Raw genomic sequence first — 19,204 nt, forward strand, 5'->3', positions numbered from 1 at the left:
CCGTAAAAACTAGTATTCTGCGTGGTTACTGTGGTGATAAGTGGTATTTAGTAATGTTATGGGATTCCGTGGCTGTGAGACAAAAGTTCTTGTTCCCGCGTTGTATCTTCGAATATCGAACCCGAGAATGGGTTCACCATAATGAGTTAAGCATGAGAATTGCAGTGAAGACTGGTAAAGATGTCGACCGTTCCAGTGAGTATTTGGTATTAACGTCTCAACGAGAGCACCGGCAAAAGGCGAAAATGGAAGCGACACTGATATGAATTTTGACGCATGCTTGAACAATAAATCTTAACTCACGGAGCTATCACCTCTCTTCCCTGCATCCTCTCCTACACCCTCCTCTCCCATCCCTATGCGGTCTTGCTTCGCTTTCCCAAACGAGCATCCCTACCCTCTTGGTTTGCGCGCCGCGCACACACACTGACACCAGCATCACCGCCACTTCGCCTGCATTATTCCGGCTCGCTCAATCCACTTGTCAGAACCCGAGCCCGTTTTCCGTTAACATTTCATTCGTTTGGGCGCTCTCCTTTCGGCTCGGCCACCATCCTCGCCACCTTCCCCTCCCATCCCACCGGCCGCAGTACGATTCCTCCCACCTCCCTCCCTCCCCACCTTCCTCCCCACCTTCCTCCCCACCCTTCTTTCTTGCGCTCTCTCCTCCCCTTCCACAATTCCGACCACCAACAATCCTGCCCCATTCCTTCCTTCCTTCTCTGCCCTCCCCGACTCCCTCCTCATCGTCTCCTACCAAAAGGAGGAACACCCGCTGTCTGACGGCAGGAGGCATTTTATAGGAGTCACGTGACGCTTGCTCCCCGCCGAGAAGACCTTCGCCAAGTTGAGAATTTTTGAATAGGGGGTTCGGGAGGTGGACGGAGCGGGGAGAGACAAGAGGATGATATTGAGAAGGGTAGGGTTTAGTGAGAAAGGAGGTAAGAGAAGAGGGGTTGTGGAGAGAGAGAGAAAGAACGAGGAAGGTGGAAGAGCGATGAAAGGGCAAAGAGTTGTGAAGCTGAGGGTAGGTGGGTGTAGTGGGAAATTTGTGAGGAATGGAGATGAAAGATTGAAACCTGATGAAATGATTGAGGGCTATAATATGTGATGGGAGTTGAATCTGACGGGAGGTATTCACAATAATTTAGAAAAGGGGTAGTCGGAGGGTTTGGAGCAATCTGAGTACATGATTTTCTATTTCAATTTCACAAAGTTAAGGAAATTATGTGGTTAGGAATTCTCAACCCGTTCTTCTTCAAATATATGACACTTACTGGTCAAGTTATCGAATTAAGTCAAAGGATAGTATCTACAAGACTTCTTGATTGCAGAGGAGGAAATGGAATTGCTAGTGGTCCGAAATCAATCAAGCATCCCTCTCATCACTATTCTCGATTCGCTTCGTTATAAAAATAATATTCGTACATTGTGTTACTAGTAATTATGGTTCATTTTGGATCCTTCGTCTTCATGCTAAGTCATCGAAAAGTAGCGAAACACTGGTTTCCACCAAGTTGCTTTTCATAACTGTCGTTCCTACATGCGTAACAGGCTCACAGGCACAGATGCAAATAATATTGAAGAAAACCATGAAAATATTTCGTTTTCATGAATGACAACAGGTTTCGACGAATACCATTAAAAAAGAAAGAAAAAATTTTAACTTGGCAATTTTTTCTGGAAGGAATGAACTCTTAAGCTGGAATTAACTATGGGAAGAACCGGATGATTATTTCAAACCTGTCCTTTAAGTAATATTACATTCGTAGTCGTAAAATGTGTGAGTCCAATTATCAAGGCATGCAAAAGATTTTTTTAATTCAGCTCTTCCTTAAAACTTGACTCTTAAAATTTATATTACTCTGAAGACAGCAAGTAGACTTCAATACATTTTTTCCGATATTTACTTAGTTGGTTCAGGGCTGCATATTATCAGGTAGTTTCCAACCTAGATACTTCAATGAAAGAGCAAGAGACAAGTTCTAAAAGATAAAATATTTATAGAGAAATTATTGAACCGTTTTAGTCAAGAAACGTTGGGATAGCTATCAATCTCTACTCTTATATGGGCATCCATCATATCAATAATCGTTTTATAATCTATTCACGACTCATAACTGTCATTTGTCACGATCATCTATAGTCTTTTTCCATACTCAGTATCACATCTGTGATATTGGGTATGGTTTGATCTGCACGAAGTGCACTTTCAGGTAAACCCTAAAACTTTTATTGCATTTAAACCTATATCTCTTACAATTTAAAGTCTAGGGTGAGCATGGGAACTGAAAAAAATTAGAAAAATAAAATGTAATGATTTCGCAAATTTTGAAACTAATTATAAACCATTGAAAATATATAAGGTGTTATTTGATATGAAGGATAATGAAGCTTTCGACCATTAAACTTTCTTAGCCCGAAACAGTAATCTCAAATATATACAATTACGTCACTTATAATAATAATGCAATACAGAATAATTCGTATCCTTGGTTAAATTAAAAAAAACAAATTATGTTTTTTTCTGTAAATAAGGATGATTTATTTAGAGAGAGTAATATAATGGAAAATAAATAAATACTCACTTTACGAAGAATCTCCTTCAGGACGCACACTTTTGAAACTCGAGCGGATTACATCGTGAACCTCAGAACGTTATCACACCTAATTACGACCTTGTGATAACTAAGGATTTAATGTTACCCCATTGATGGCAGATTCATCATTGCACATACTTCACCAGCCTCTTTGTATCCCGCTAAATTTCCATCTGCATTTCTGTTTCGCTTGGGCTTAACGCTATCAACGTCCTTTTTTCCTCCTCAAGAACTCCACGCCGCCTCTCATGTTACCAACATCTTGTCATGAGACGGGACTATTTGTCATCGCGGGGGTTTGTTAATGTAGGTAGGGCAACTCATCCTTATGTGGTTGCTTCGTACCTTCCCATCAAACCTCCCTTTCTACCCAGCCTCTTCTCCCCCATCCTTATCAGCCCTTACCTTCACGTATACTTCTCCTCCCATTCTCTCTTATTCTTCCTTCTCTTTCCTTCCTATCCGTTCTTCCTTTCACCGTTTCACTCCGTCTCCCAAGAATTGTTGTTCGAAGGTATTCCCTCAGCTCTTTGGTGGTCCCCCTCAGATTCCTCTTCCTCGTTCATCGTACTTCCACCTCCCCCCGACTTCATTTTTCGGATCTCTTTTGAGTGGGCCGACCCCCTTTCCACATTTTAATCTCTTCATTCCATTGTGTTTCGCGCAGTCTTCTTCTCATGGCTTAAAGATTGACTTGCATTGCTTTCATACCTCACCTCTATTCCATCTCACTTAATCTTGCTCTCTGCGTGGATAAACATTTTCCAACAACACCTGGCAATTTATAGAAGTAATTCTCTTCGTAAAATATGGTTGAGTAAGATGGGTGAAAAACTGGAAGTTTTTTACTAGCATTTCTAATATTACTTAAAAGTCTCGTGATCTCTATGAGTTTGATCGTCATAAGTTGTATTATATGCAGATATATCCGCAGCATGATCATTTTTAATAAATATGGTATTTAATTGCATAATTTCTCTTATTAATTTTTTTTGCTCACATTCTATTGTACGCAGTCCTTTTTTTGTGATTTTGATAACAACCTGATAATTTAACAGAATATTGACCAATTTAAAAAGCTAGATTTTTCTGTAATTTATTACATGGTTTTCCACTGGGAGGAAACACAATTCTTCCAATTTATAGTTCATGCAGTTTAATGTTATTCTACTCCTGTTGAGATAAATAAGCTCGTCTTCTGAAAATTTTATTTTTTATTCGAGGAAAATTTTTTTAAGAATAGCAGCTCTTCCTTATCTGTAGCGGTATATTTTTATGTTTCATTTTTTAATATCTATGCCATTATTCATTCTCATTTTTAGTATTCTATTTTATAAAAAAATCCCTAGTTCGACGTCCCTTACTACAATTATCTTGCGATGTATACAGCCACCCATTAGGGACTGGAGAAACGATCGAGTGAAAGACGCACTACTACAGTCACCGTGCGTAATGTATAAGGATTACTTCCCTTCTTGGCAAATGAGATTTAAGATACGGCGCTCTCGTAGGAGTGACCATAATCGGCGCTTATCGCATCAGCAATTGAAGTCACTAGTGACTTCAACGCTTGGTCCTTACCGTGGACGTCCTCCCGCCGCCTGTCCTCACGAGAAGTGGGTGGTCGTAGAAAACCGTTGAACTGCCCACTCTCCCTTCAATGTGTAGTTTAATTATTCGAAAAACTGAAGTAAACCTTGCTTTGGACTAAGTTTGTATAAAGCATTTTATGCTGTCTTTTACCACATTCAAACCGCGCCAGATTCTGAACAGCATGCCAGCTATAGTAAGCGAAATTCCACGCGAAAATTTAACTAACAAGTGTTTACATATATAAGTGAACGGAATGGAAATGTTCAATGCCATTCAAGTATATAAATACTTGAAAAGTTTATTTATTGCATCAATTTCTCTCGGAATATTTGATAACAATATACAACGAAGTAGAAAAAGTGGTATAGAGAAAAAATTCTATTGTTGATGCGGGTGATTGATGGAGGATATAAAATATTGGATTATTTACCGATGACTAGCACCATTTGTGCGCTAGGAAGACCACATTTTATGCCCTTCCAATCAACTATAGCTGCCGTCCTGTGTTTAAGGTATATATGAAGATTTGTAAGGCTATCACATCGTCTTATATTAACTTTGGTCCAAAAGGAGCAATACTCATATTTTATTAATTTTTATCGTTATAAATATTTTCTTGTGGGTCGCTGATTTATGAAAAATACAAACTATATCAGTCTATGTGAATTGAGCATTATGTCAGTTCTTTTTAATCTTCTTTTAGGTGCATTTTATCGTTATTGCAGAATCTCTTTGCTCTTTTGATTCTTGTAGTTTTTGTATGTTAAACGTTTCACTTGAAAATAATCTAGTCATCATAGTTTTATGGTCTAAGTAATTTATAGAACAACGGCTAACATCAAAAATACCAAAATAGTGGTGCGTTTTCCTAGGTAGATATATTTGTGAAACATGCTGTGGTATCTGGTTATTATTATCTACCCGATTATAAAGAAAGTATAAATGGATACCCAGTCTCATTTTAACAACTGCAATTCCATGACAATAAAAACGATTTGGTACTGCCTTATAAAACCTTCCCTTTCAATTTTTCTTTCTTCCCAAACGTCCTTACTTGGCCAGAGAGCTGATCTTCTGGGCAGTCGAATAGGCACCAATAACTTCTCCACTTCTTTATCTTTTCTACGTCCCCTTTCCACTGAGGGAGATCCGCCGTCTGCACCACTGTCCCCAACCGAATACGGAGTCTGCATACCTAGCGTCCCTCTCTCAAGCACTTCCCGACCATATCACAAACCTCTTCCGCAACCATTCACCCTCCGTTTCACAATGGTTGGCTACTCCGGCGGAGACTCGGATGAGAGACAAGAGAAAAGAGTGAGAAGAGGACGGTAGAGGGAAACGATTTTTTCCCGTCGCCCTGCGGGTGGCAAGAGGATAAGTGGTTCTCAAACGTTTCGATAGCTGCGGTCCTCTTTGGTATGCTGATTCCCTCCGTCGCTGGTGACCTCACTTGGTGGAACCTAACGAAACAGCCGCGTGGACCCTGATCGAGGGGATGGTTCGACTGCTCTCCTCGTCTAGCGATCCCCTCTTGCCGCAAGTTCCATTATTATTGCCGAGCCACGAGTTTGTTTTCTCCTTCCTCTCTCTTTGTAGCCTGTTTATCCTTTCCAGGTGAAGACTTTCTGCGAAATATTTTCACACACATTCATTTAGCCACTTTCCTTGTTTCTAATTCTGAGTTACTCCTTTCTTGTTTTATCTTAACTTTTGCACTATATTTTGGAGGAGGAATTTTGTTTAAATAGTGAAACAATTACCACATTGTTTAAAATATTTGAACTAATAAAATAACGAGCCATTTTAACCGTTGAAAATACAAGATTTAGTCATGCAGTGACCGTTTAAGTGACTCAATATTGTATAAACTTAACACAGCATGAACGTCCCTCTCAATACAGTGTATTGTACATATTGTGTATAGATATCTTTATTTTGTTTAGGATAGAGTTATCGTATATTTTTGACATATATTGCATTTTTTTATTTTTAATCAGGCAACAACTAGAAAGACACAAGAGCTGATTTCCCGAGATGTCAAACGCGCAAGTTCTGTTTATTTCAGAAATCTGCGGGGCAATAAGAGTTTACACAATTAATTATTTATGCCGTCCTTTCAACTGTTTCGGCATTTAATGATACATGAGTTCCCACTTATGTTAATCATAGTTACTACGATAATTATATTTGATGATAACCAAATGTTAATGAGAATTTTGTTAAATTTGCGGTTCTGATTGATCGAGTTTTTTAGTGCATACTATTAATATACATTGTATCAAAATTCTTTATCTAGGATCAGATTTTCCAGGGAAAGCTATTGAATGTTAATTCACCGCGAGGATAAAATAAAGAAGTTAAAACATACACAGAATAAATTTTTCAGATGCTATTTGACGATGCTATGAACCATTATTATGAAGTGATATTAAACAAACAGTATTTTAATGCTGTTTACCTACCATATACGTGCTTATACGTAATTAATTTAATCAGGGTTTGCATGGAGCCCGGATAAGTTACATAATGGCTAGGTCCGAGTTACAATGCGTACTTTTAATGACGTCACTAATGAAACATTTGTATAAAAGATACTCTCAATTTGTATCAAAATTTAGTTTTGAGTTAGTTCATGGAACAATATTACGCATTTAATCAGCCCAATTATGATGCGACATTGAGTCTAGTATGTCTTTTTTATAGTACGTATTAGAGGACGAGTAATTACACTTTGATTACCAGTGTATATTTCTTCTTTGAATATGGGTGTCTAGCGTTGAGTTAGTGTAAAAATGAATATTCTACCTTCATTATTATTGCTCTTGGTATATTATAATTCTTCCTCTTTTATATCTGTCCAAAAGGCGTTCCTTTACTATTTTTAAGAAGGCGCACTTTTTGTATCGTTTTAAGGGCCTCCTCTGGTTTTAATGGCCTGTGTTGGACGAGTGCTTTGACTTTTTTCTACTTGCTCCTCTTTCCCCACCCTCCCTGCTCCCACCCCTCGAGCCGTGTATCCGATTTTGCTGCCTAATTCGAGTGCGCTTCGCTCCGTCTGTGAGGTTTTTCAGGGGGGGGGGGAAGGGAGAGTTAAGGCGGTCAGGGGGAAGTGACATTTTTTACCTCGCCCCAATTGAACTGCTTTCGGGTTTGGAACCCATTTCTCATCCCTTAAAAGGAGACGTCGGAGCGAGCTTGTTTGTTTATTTGCGCGTTTTCGTGTATTCGGAGGTAACTATTTTGATCAGAGTTTGCAAGTGGATGGGTGCAGTGGGCGCCCGCTGTTTATCAAGTCTCCACACGATTCGATTTCGCATTGACGCTGCCCAAAAAAAAGGGAGATTCAAAGATTCTTATTTCATAAATACGTGGTATCATTGTAAGTTGGTGAAGATGCATGAGGAAGCCAATGTAGATGAGTCAGATATGGTAGATGTGCCGAATACTGTAAAATTAATACGTATTAATCTTATGGTATAAAATATACCGTATCGATTGGAATATTTTATTGTTAATATTAAAGCTGGTTCAGTATTGAAATCGTAAAATTAGAGCAAAATAAAATGGGAAACCTTTCGTATTTATGTGAATATGATATTAGCAAAGAAAAAATACTAATTCCATTAAAGTCACCTCCTTTTTTTATTGCTATACAATATTTTGTCACTTTAAACTCTATCATTTTGAGATTGCTGTCATTACACATATATCTGGTGGCCAAATTTTCTAGAAATCCAAGGATGTCAAGTACCAATAAAAGGTGGGTGAAAAAATTTGTCGGGGACAGCAAAATCATTTTGGTTATCCCACGAACTGGCTACTCGCCAGTTCACGTTTGATGGTTATTTCTGCGGCATTTCTACTACCATATTAATATTTCTTTATGAAATACCTTTGCCTTTGGGATATTTTTATTTTCGAATGCAAGAAAAGCGTGGACCAGTCGCGGGAGACAATTTTAAGGGAGAGCAATATTTGAGAATCCGAAGGAGTATTTTTTTTTTCCATGTATATGGAACTGACGAGCAAGTTGGAGGACCCTGTTATGGGCAGGCACTTGAGAGGATGAAATGTGCCCTTGCTTGACAGAATGACCACGCAGGAGGGGTTGAAAGGCAGTGAAATGTGATCTTCCCCTTAGGTAGGATGAAATTAGCAGCCATGGAGAAGAGTCGTACGACTAGAGTGCCGAGAGAATTAAGATTTCAGGTTTCTCTTTCAGACGCCGCATGAGGTCCTTTGCCTCTTAAAAGATACCGTTCCCGTCTTTATGCGATGAAAATATACTCCAAACGGTCCATTTATTTTTTCAAGCGTTTTTATTTTATGCGTTCTCTTCCTTTATTTCATCAATTTGCTCTTAGCTTTCTGTTTTTATTTTCCTGCTACTCTTTCCCACTCTCTCTCTCTCATTTTGCCTACATGTATGGTTTTCATATTTTTCATTCATTCATTTCTTTCCCATTCTTTATCTCCGCTCTTCTAGTTACCATCATTCTTCCCATGATGACGAATTAGCGTTGAAGCAACTAAATGTCACGTGAACATTTGATTGAGCTAATCATGTTACATTCGGATATTTGTCGAAATCACATTTTTCAGTTTTTCTTGTAAGTTTTGCAATTTGTAATGATTCATGTTATTTATTTCAATCCGCTATACCATTCACTCTTCTCTTCCTTGTATTTATACACTGCTGTTTTTTTTCTCCCTTCATCTCAATACCTTACCCCTTTTTCTTAAACGCTATAATTATCTTGTCCTCAAGAGTCCAATAAAATATCAAAACTTAAAACGTATTTTTAGCGAGTGGCGGCTTTGGTTAATTTGGCAAGCGATCGTGATTGTTATAGGGCACGTGTATGAATTTTTTCCTCTCTTGTCAAGACCCTTGCTTGAACTGAGATTTAAGATGATGTTCGCGCTCAATGTTCGAAGATTCAAGCGAGCATCTAAGGAGGTTTACGAGTGCGAACCATATAAATTTCGTTCATTATGGCTCAAGGGCACTCCCTGCTCTTTATAAGAGCAACCCGCTGTTTCTTAGCGATAAAATTATTTTTTACACGTAATATTGAAATAAATAAGTTGAATAAGGTCTGGGTAATCATTATATTTTCCTGAATCAGGTATAACTCACGCTCGCATTGGCTACATTCTGAATGTCAGATATTTATTTATTTATTTTTTTTATTTATTTAGTAAAAATTGTGCACATACAGCAGGATTGCCAATTTACAGTGACACATATAAGGACACAAACATACAAACATCAACAAGACTATACTATTGAGGGAGGTGTGAGAGATGTATCTAATGTAAAGAGATAATATCGATTCGGTAACGTCATTGTAACATATCATTTTGTACAAACATGAATGTTTTGCCAGAAAAAAACATCCCTGAAGGATATGAAATGAATGTGTTTTTATTTTTAATAGTGAAGCTGTAAGACCGTTATGTTAGAGATGCTTGTTTCGAATTTGCCATTTGGGCCTTATATGATTACTCAATTTTTACTACGAACTTTGTGAATTATCCACTCGGTCGAACCAATAACGGTTCATGAAGATTATTTTATCGTTAGTTACGTCTAAAAGGTAAATGCGATTAGTGCATTATTGTATTAATGGACGCTGTCTAGTTGCATTAATCAATTGTTTTGACGACTCTATTGTCAAAATAATCACGCACTGTATTAATTTGAAAATATAAACATAACCATGACCGAGCTCGAGAGTGATGCTTCTAATCAATGGAATTCAAATTTTGAAGTGCTCTCTTCAAAACAAACGAAAGTGAATCGACGTTTCTTTCTTTCTGCCATGCGATCAAAATCACTTTTGTACGTACTTTTGATGTATAGCTATGGAAAGATATACTTCGTAATTTCTGAGTTAAATTTTTGAGTCGGTTCAAAATAAGTTTTTTTCTTCTTTATAATACATCTTGTCTTGAGTTGCTATTAAATGCTCCTATTTTATTTTCCCGTGTTCAATTAGATTACGATACCGTTATTTTATACGGTTATCGATCACGTGACAAAACTTCATCAAAAAGTAAGGAGTGACTTGTTTAAGTTACCTTATCACATTACGAAATTATTATACATATACATACTATGTGTATATATATATATATATATATATATATATATATATATATATATATATATATATGCTTTCGTAGACGTAACACGGAAGTGCCGAATAGTACAATACACAGTAACACACAATATAGAAACACAAAAAAAGAACACTCACACGTATTTTCTTGATATTTCGACGGAAACAATCCGTCTTCCTCTGAAGATATAGAAGTAATCATATATATATATATATATATATATATATATATATATATATATATATATATATATATATATATATATATATATATATATATATATATATATATATGTGTTCCTATCCCTTTTCCTTATATCTGTTTCTGTATATATGAGTATATATATATATATATATATATATATTTGGTGTTGCTCCATATAGGGAACATTTTTATAAGAGAAAATGTGATCCACCATCATGGAAAACGTTCATTGCAATTCTAGAAAATACTCTATCAAACAATTCATTTGTCTTCTTTTCATTCCCTACTACATTTAGTAATTTAATTTTAGCTTCTCTATCGAGAATTTCTTTTGGATTAGCAAAGTGGCCGACGTTCATTCGAGAATGTACTTTTAAATCGAACAGTAATCCTTCAAATATCGAATAAATAATTTCAATGCCTTGCTCACCCTATTCCAACCATTAATTCAGCTGGATCACCGCGGGGTAATTTGTCTTAATTTTGGAATATTCGGGATATACGCATGAATGGAATATAAATGTTGAAGGGTTAATGTATACATTAAATACCACTTAAATAATTATTACTGATTCTATTCTTGGTTCCTACTATTGCAATTAGGAAAAAAATGAAGAAATGTATTGTAATGAGAAGATATAACGCTAATTTAATATTTAAATAAGAATCTACCTAAGTGTTTTCAAGAGTTGCAATCATTTTTAGGATTTGAAAAACATTAAGATTTAAATAGAAACATATTAAGATACCTATTAGTAAGAAGTTAGTAAAAACATCACTTTAAACACAATGTTAAATCTTAAAGAGCTATATGTTAATAATAATAATTTAATGCAAAACAAGACTTTTGAAAAAAAAAGAATTTTGTTTTCTATAGTATTTTAACGTAATTTAAGTTAATTTGGAACTCAAAAAATAAGATCACTAGGTTGTAATGTATTTGTGTGGTTGCATTGATCAGAATGTCTGTATGTTAAATATATCTAAAAATGGATATGAAAAAAAGTAATATAAGCTATTTCCGAGGCGAGAAACAAATTACAAACCATATTCTAAACAATAATCTAGTTGGATACCCTCCGACAATTCACTCCTCCCATATTACATACACTGTACATAGTATGGTAGGAGGGATTGGAAGCAGTTTTTAAAAAAGTTGTCTATAAGAGGTCGTTTCAATACGTATATCAAATGGAGTTTACAAATGCACACCCTGGGCAATAATGATTCTCGTCAAAATTAGGGTATCATCTGGTGGGTGAATGAATCACGTGAAAAATAAGTAGATTACAATAGATGAATGTCTTAAACCTATGTTGAATATCGCCAATAGATAGAACCATTTCCATTGAACCCAGGGAATTTTAGACTCACTGTCATCATGTTATTCAACGTTTAAGTTTGCCTATCTCAGTAGATATTGACCAAGAAATGTGTATCAGGCTTTCGAAGCAAAATGAGGTATCCCGACTCCTGTAGAAGAACTACTACAGTCTTTTTCTAAAAATACCTGGTCCTCTGGACCTGGACCATACCTTTGAATCAATTAACTCTCTTTGTAGCCAGTCTTTCATTCCTCTAAAAATATCCTTAATGGCAGTTTAATTAACATGAGGCAATTAATTTTTGAAATCAAAAATGAAATAATTAGTTTAAACCAAAATAAATTGTGACATACATTAACCACTATTGCTCCTTCATGATGTATATGGATTTGTTTTTCTACCTAAGGATGAAAGAAATTCGGATTTTTTCTTCCTTGAGAATATAGAGTAATTCGTTCAGTAATCAACAAACTCCATTTTGGCTTAGTAGTTGAAAACGTTTAATAACGAGAATGTTCAATTTCTTACCTCGTCATCTGAAAAATGAAAAGCAGTTTGACAAAAACGTGCGTTGAAGTAAGTGAAAAAAATATCGATAGTCAGACTGGAAAGATAGACGATGAGAACGTCCTGGGACGAAGTTAACTGATGGTCGCATGAAGGCGAAACAAATGGTTAGGAGGGATGCTTCTGGAATGTATGAAAAGCCGCTAGTGCACTTTCTCGATTTCACTACGCGGCGCAAATGCTAAGCGGCATTGCTATTGAGCCCACCCTCGGTGCTCCCTTATTCCTTTCCTCGAACACATTTTCCCTTACCCTCCCTCCCTTTCCGATAGCCCACTCTCTCCACTTTTAATCTTCTCCACTACCCATTTTTTCGCTCCCAATCCAGTCCTTATCCTACTATTCCCCCTATTCCGTCCCGGGATATGTGGAGCGATTCATTTCCTTGACAGCCGTTTGTTTTTCTCTCACGTCGACCACTTCGGTATGTTCGATCCTTTTTTGTGGCATTTGTTCCTTAAACGTACAGTCACTTCATGTCTTTTTCTGTCCCCCTTCTCAGATGATGTCCTCATCTGCTCGCTCTAGACTCGACTTCCCTCCCTTATTTTTCTGATTTCCAGATTTTCTTGCCCCCCTCGCTTTTACTTTACTAACATCCTTTCGTCGCAATGCTCTATTGTAATTTTCACATGTACCTCATGTTTTTCTTAGCTCAGTTTTAGGTTGCTTTACACTCACTAATAATCTATGCTCAGTAGACAATTTCCTATATAAGTACTTTAAAATTCCGCTGTAACAAGAGGGTCCGAAGATGCATTCACTTATTAACTTTAATCCCATCCCCTCATTGAAACTTTGTTTAACATGTATTCAATCCATCCCATACCGATGCATTTGAAAGAGATCATAATTCCTATATGTAGTTCAAAAACCCTTGAATTTTCCTGACATTAAATTTCGTCGCACATATTTATTTCTTTCTAAATTTTGAAAATCTTGGATTTAAATTTTAAAGGAGCCGCACGTCGTTCTGGCATTTAATATAACTAATTGTGTACACATATTACTCCAATCATAATTTTCAGATGTCATTAGTCGTTTCAATGAAAATATACCAAAAAATTAAATTTCTGCTAGCGTACGATGTTGCGCCAATTATGGTTGCTCTTTCATTAAAGCCTTCAATATTCCGATCGTTATGATATTGAGCCACATTTTTTTTTTTTTATGACCCAATTCTGTCCAATCAGCTCTCATACTCTATCCTGAAAGTCTGTGCAGCAATGATATTACGATCTAATTCAACGCATGCTCATACCTTTTATTTGCGCGCAAAATGTTCGTCCTAATAACCCAATCGACGCGCTTAAAAAAGTATATTGTTATATCTCCGATGGAGGGTTATATTCCATTTCCAAACTCAAAAATAATACTTTTTTCTCTATATATCATCCGAAAGTTTAATTATTAGTCTAAAAGTAATTTAAAATATGTTTTATTTGGACACCCGTCCGCATTTATACCATTCCAAATATTGTAAGATTCCTCTCAACCTTTCTTTTTATTAAATAATTATTTATATAATTAGATGTGGTAGGCTAGTGGCTAGAGCGCTGGTCTACTTACCGTAGGGCTCGGGTTCCATTGCCTTGGACCCCGCTGACTCAGCTTCGCACACACTATGTGATTTTTTGCATGACATATCTTACTGGAAATCATAGCTGACACGGGGGAAGGAACCGGTCCACATACCCTGCGTTAATTTCTTACGCCATTAGGCATAGCACTAGGTGAACTCTACACTCACATAACAAACGAGCTTTCGGATTGATAACTGTGGCTGATGGCGGTTGATTATTCAGTATACTAAAACGTGCATGCTCTTAAATCGGTTCTTTTGTCATTAACTGCTATTTTACTTCTATTTATTTCCTAAATGAAAAAAATTATCAGTTACCGAAAACTTCAAAATAGGATTCTAACTCATCCTGATTTATCTGTATCAGATTAGTAAAAAGAAATCTTATTAAATTTATCATGCATCTTAATTGAAGATAACAATCGAAAATGGAAGAAATTGTAGACCAATTAGAAAGGGGACTTGATGAATGAGTAGTGGTCTAGGAGTTGGAGTGCTTTATATTAAAAAGAAAATGGCAGTCGATCAGTTTCTATTGTGGCTCCCTTGTACCTATTATACTTTTTACTTAACCATGGCTCTTAATAAAATATTCTTTTAATTTCATAATCTTCCTGTTATATTCCGTTCATTAGTTAATGCATGATGGCGTTCTTTTGAATTCAGCAATTGGTTCAAGTATCAAAGATGTATTCACTTATATTGTAAGACTTGGTTTAAATAAAATAATATTGTTATCTTAATTACTGTAAAATGCAAAACAAATATCGTTGTCTTTTTTCAATTGAAAGAACATCGAATTCCCTAAGTTCGAACGCTTTGATAATGATTTTGTGTTTGTTGAATCAATATTTAGAATGTAAAATGTCCAAATTTTTGCCCAAACCAAAAATGTTTTAGCTTCATGCTTTAATTCAATTTCATTATATATATTTTTTCCTAACTAGTCCCATGTATTTGAATGCTTTTGAAACTTGAATTAATTTATTGTATAAAATAGATATAAAATGCTCCTACGAGGGAAATTTCATGCCTTGGCTCAGGTCTAGACTTTCGAGCGGTCTTTGCGGAGAACATAGTTTACTTGGCTTTGCTTAACGTCAATTGGGCAACTGGTGCAATACGACGCATCGTAATATCATAAATAATAATAATATAAACATATAATAATGGTAAAAAGGTGTTTTAACTTTGAGGGTTCCCTTTGGAGGTTCTGAAAATAAACAATGATTTTTCGGCAGCCACGTTTATTTGTAAAACTAAAAAAAACGGTGGTAGAGCATCACTGCGGCTGCGAAACCAATCGTTTGGATGAATTACATTTTTTCCTTAACTTCGGTAGGAACAATAATAATGGCCTTTTTATCTTAATTGTTTTTCAGATACATTCAAACAGTAATGTATGGAAAAGTACTTTTTATCGAAAATAATATTACGCACTATTTATAAGAACTATTTCATTACTATTTATTGTAAAATAGTCAATCAAATACGAGTATGACTCATGTGAGATGTTTTATATCATGAATGTCATAAGTATATCCATTATTTTTTTAATATTGTTATATCGTTATAACAGATAATATAAAAAAGCCTCTTTTGCTTTGATTTCCATGTAATTTCGCCAACTTTTTTTTATTTCCACTCTTCTCTCAATACTGAGCGTTTTTCTTGATGCTTCAAGTTCAAAGTCTTCGATCGTTGTATATAACATTTGAAAGAAATACTTAAATCCGTGAGCCCTTACTTCAATGCCTGATCTATGCCATCCATGAACCATTCATGCTCGTACTCTCGCACTCCACCGCGCCTTCGAAGCGGCATCTTTCTTGTTAAAATTTTTCCCTTCCACCTCTGCTGCTTATACACATGGACACTCCCACCCGTAGCTTTCCTCCCATCCGTATACTTCTTCCCTCCTCTCCTCGCCCCTTTAAGAAAAAAGGCCCGCCCACTCCTTTGAGGAAACAGGCTGCCGCGCGCGATATAACTCAAATACCACCATGACGGTGCAGTAATGAACTCTCTCGCTCAACTTAAGCGGAATGGAGAGAGAAGGAGAAGAAAGGCTGACGGGGCGTTAGATTAAAGCCCGAAATAGGAAAACGATGAGGTTTTCAAGGTAAAATACAGGGAAATTATTGTGAAGGATGGTTAAATAGCATGATTAGAAAGGAAAAAGGGCATAGTTTTAAATGGAGAAAATATAGTTCATTTTGACAGCCAACAAAACTTCGTTCGGCCACCCAGTCCATTTGATCCTGCAAGATAAACAATAAGCTAAAGCATTCGTAAAATAAAAAGTTTGATAAAAATTAAGGCAAAAAAGTAATGATTGTAACATTTTGTTTAAAAAAATTCCAGTTGTAGAGTTTTGCTTACGGTAATTACAGACAATATACGAACACAGTGCGAAAACAGCTTCTGTCAATTGTTGTATGTTTCACAGAGCGTCGAATCCAATAAATATTAAAAATAAAATCCAATATTGTAAACCAACAAAGAATTTAATGCTTGAGGCAGTAATAATACTCAATATTCTTCGAGTACTACGGATAGGAATCTGAGATACGCATGCATTTTAATTGGAGTTGACGTTGCCTTACCTAGAGTAAATTACTAGTTCCTGTAGTCGTTCCTGTTACGATTCCCGCTAAAGTCTCTCTGTGTGGAAATATTACCTTGAATATGATTGCAATTTCGGAAAAATGACATGCAATTGAGTCGAAAAGAGGAAAAATAATAAAATAAATTGGTAGTAATGAAAAACTGGCCAATGGAGAGGATGAGGCATCTTTTTCAGAAGATTTGCCCGGTTGTAAATTATATAAAAAACCAGGTTTCCTCGCAGTACAGGTATGACTGACGTGCGAAGGTGGGTAACAACTAATTGTTATCAGAGGTACGGACAAATCGTATTGTGTGATAAACAACGCAAGTCTCTGAGAAGGTAGGCTTGAATTGGCAGGATTGAGAATCTGGGAGAAGACGATTTGGGATAGATACTAATTTCCGAGGATGGTTGGGAGTGGTGGCACCCGTTGAAAAGAATTTACTCACCGTAGGGTGCGGCCATGAAAGAGATCAAAGGAGGTTACTCCTCCTGGGCCCACCATGCGGGAGATACAGAACAGGGAGGAGTAAAGGTGCCTAAATGATGCGTCAATTATGTAACACTTACTGCACATATTTCCTTCTCGTTAGGCCAGGAGATTTTCACCAGCAATAACCTCTTACCAATCAAAGGCATCTGACAGGTAAAGGGTTGGATTGCTGTGCCTCTATGTTCAATCTCCTTTGTTAGCCTCTCTCGTCAGTTCATTTATACAATAGTACATACATTTATTTCAATACTTAACACAATCTCCGTATTATGCATTCCTTTCGTTTACTTAATATTCAAATGATTATCTTCGCATATTATATGTTTGGTAGATACGAAAAGGTATAAAATATATTTCAGTTTCAAAGAGATGGTGACCTGATTTTACTGTAAAAAGGATGGAAACACTCATACCGTCATATACTGTCAAATAATTCATTCCTTAAATCAAAACTCTCTCTAAAAACCAAATAACCAGTTGGTGCATTAATTATGTTGAAGTTGTGTGTCTGATGAATTGTTAGCTTTATCGTCTATAGTATAGTATGATACTTAGGCACTGTTTATTAGTTTACAATAAACTTGTAGTCAGTTCAATGGGTTTTAAAATTTCTTTTTGGTCATCCCATTCCACCATATCACGGCTGATTTTATTCTTTTTTAAATATCCACTGGGTCAAAATTTATCATTTCATTCCAATAGATCCGTCTGTGATTGAACAGCACCATTAACAAATTCACCTTTTTGTGAATATATTCAATAGTTTCCAGCATATGGATAAACTTCCGGTTTCACGTAAATGCAACATGGCATTTATACAAAAACCTTACATATGCTGTCATAAAGGAGCACCAACCAATAAAACTGTTGTCATTTCCTCTTTTATCAGGAATGTTTTCAACAAGGAACACGTGTCGTTTCGTTGATAGAGAGAGCAGTAGAGTTGATTTTGAAACTTAGAAATTTTATCTACCAAAACTCTAGGTTGAATTAAACATGCACATATGTGGAATTAAAATTTGCTCGCTTTGAAAATTTAGCCATATTCCTGCCCGCTAAAATAATATGACAAAAATTTGGTTTTTCATTTCTTCCAACATACTTTGTGGTTGTGTTTTCAGCGTAACTAACGACCGCTAACGTTTATGCGATGCCTAAATCTGATGAATTCCCTTTAGTAACTCCAACTCCAAACACTAGGAGTTTCTATTTTCAGCCAGTTTCGATTTTAAAATTGTATAATCCAGATTCTCATCTTTAAAACTACTTATTCTTATTTTCTACCTGTATTTCGCAATACTTTTGTCCGAGACAAATAGATAAACGACATGCTGAAATGTATTAATAATTTTAATAATTATTAGTGAGAATTATAAATTATTTGTATAGGTTTTGCAAACATTATCAGATATTTTATGAAAAATCTGTTCAGGTACACGACTGCATGGCTGTGGATCGAGAAACCTGGGATTCAGTAACTTGCAAGGGAAACATGTATACATGACTTCTGAAAGGGAATTTGTGGCTTAGTTGTGCCTAATTTCACATATTTTAAATTCTATCAATTTTTCATAGCGTGGAATTATCTACCCATTTTATTCTTGAGTTACAAGAATCTTTCATGTTGATGCCTGGCATCTCCGTAGCATGTTGTAGGATACAGTATAAAGTTGGCGTTCATATGTTAAATAGAAAATAAATACATTTGATGATGACCACATATTTTAAAAATTGGTTAAAGAAATAGCATTTGATTAATGCTCGTACCTAGAGCGATTCAAAGATGATTTTTGATAGGACTGAAATATAACCCTTATGACTTTTGAAGGCTAGAGGGGAATAGCCCAGGAGAAAACGAAGATAATAAACAAAACAGGAAAAGGAACGGGAGAGAGAGAGAGAGAGAGAGGAGGGTCGTCATCACAGCGAACGTGTCTCGTGGAAGATAACCGTTGAGCGGTCGCTTTCATCAATCTGGGGGTGAATTATTACTGAGGCCGATTAAAGCTTGTTTTCAAAATCTCCTTCTTGATGGGAGGGGTTCGGACGTTGTAGTGTCCTGTGTCAATTTATAGGAAAACGATGCTCATAATCGTGTAT

Source organism: Hetaerina americana, unplaced genomic scaffold (genome assembly GCF_022747635.1).
Source record: "Hetaerina americana unplaced genomic scaffold, ioHetAmer1.1.p SCAF_2, whole genome shotgun sequence".
NCBI classification, from domain to species: domain Eukaryota; kingdom Metazoa; phylum Arthropoda; class Insecta; order Odonata; family Calopterygidae; genus Hetaerina; species Hetaerina americana.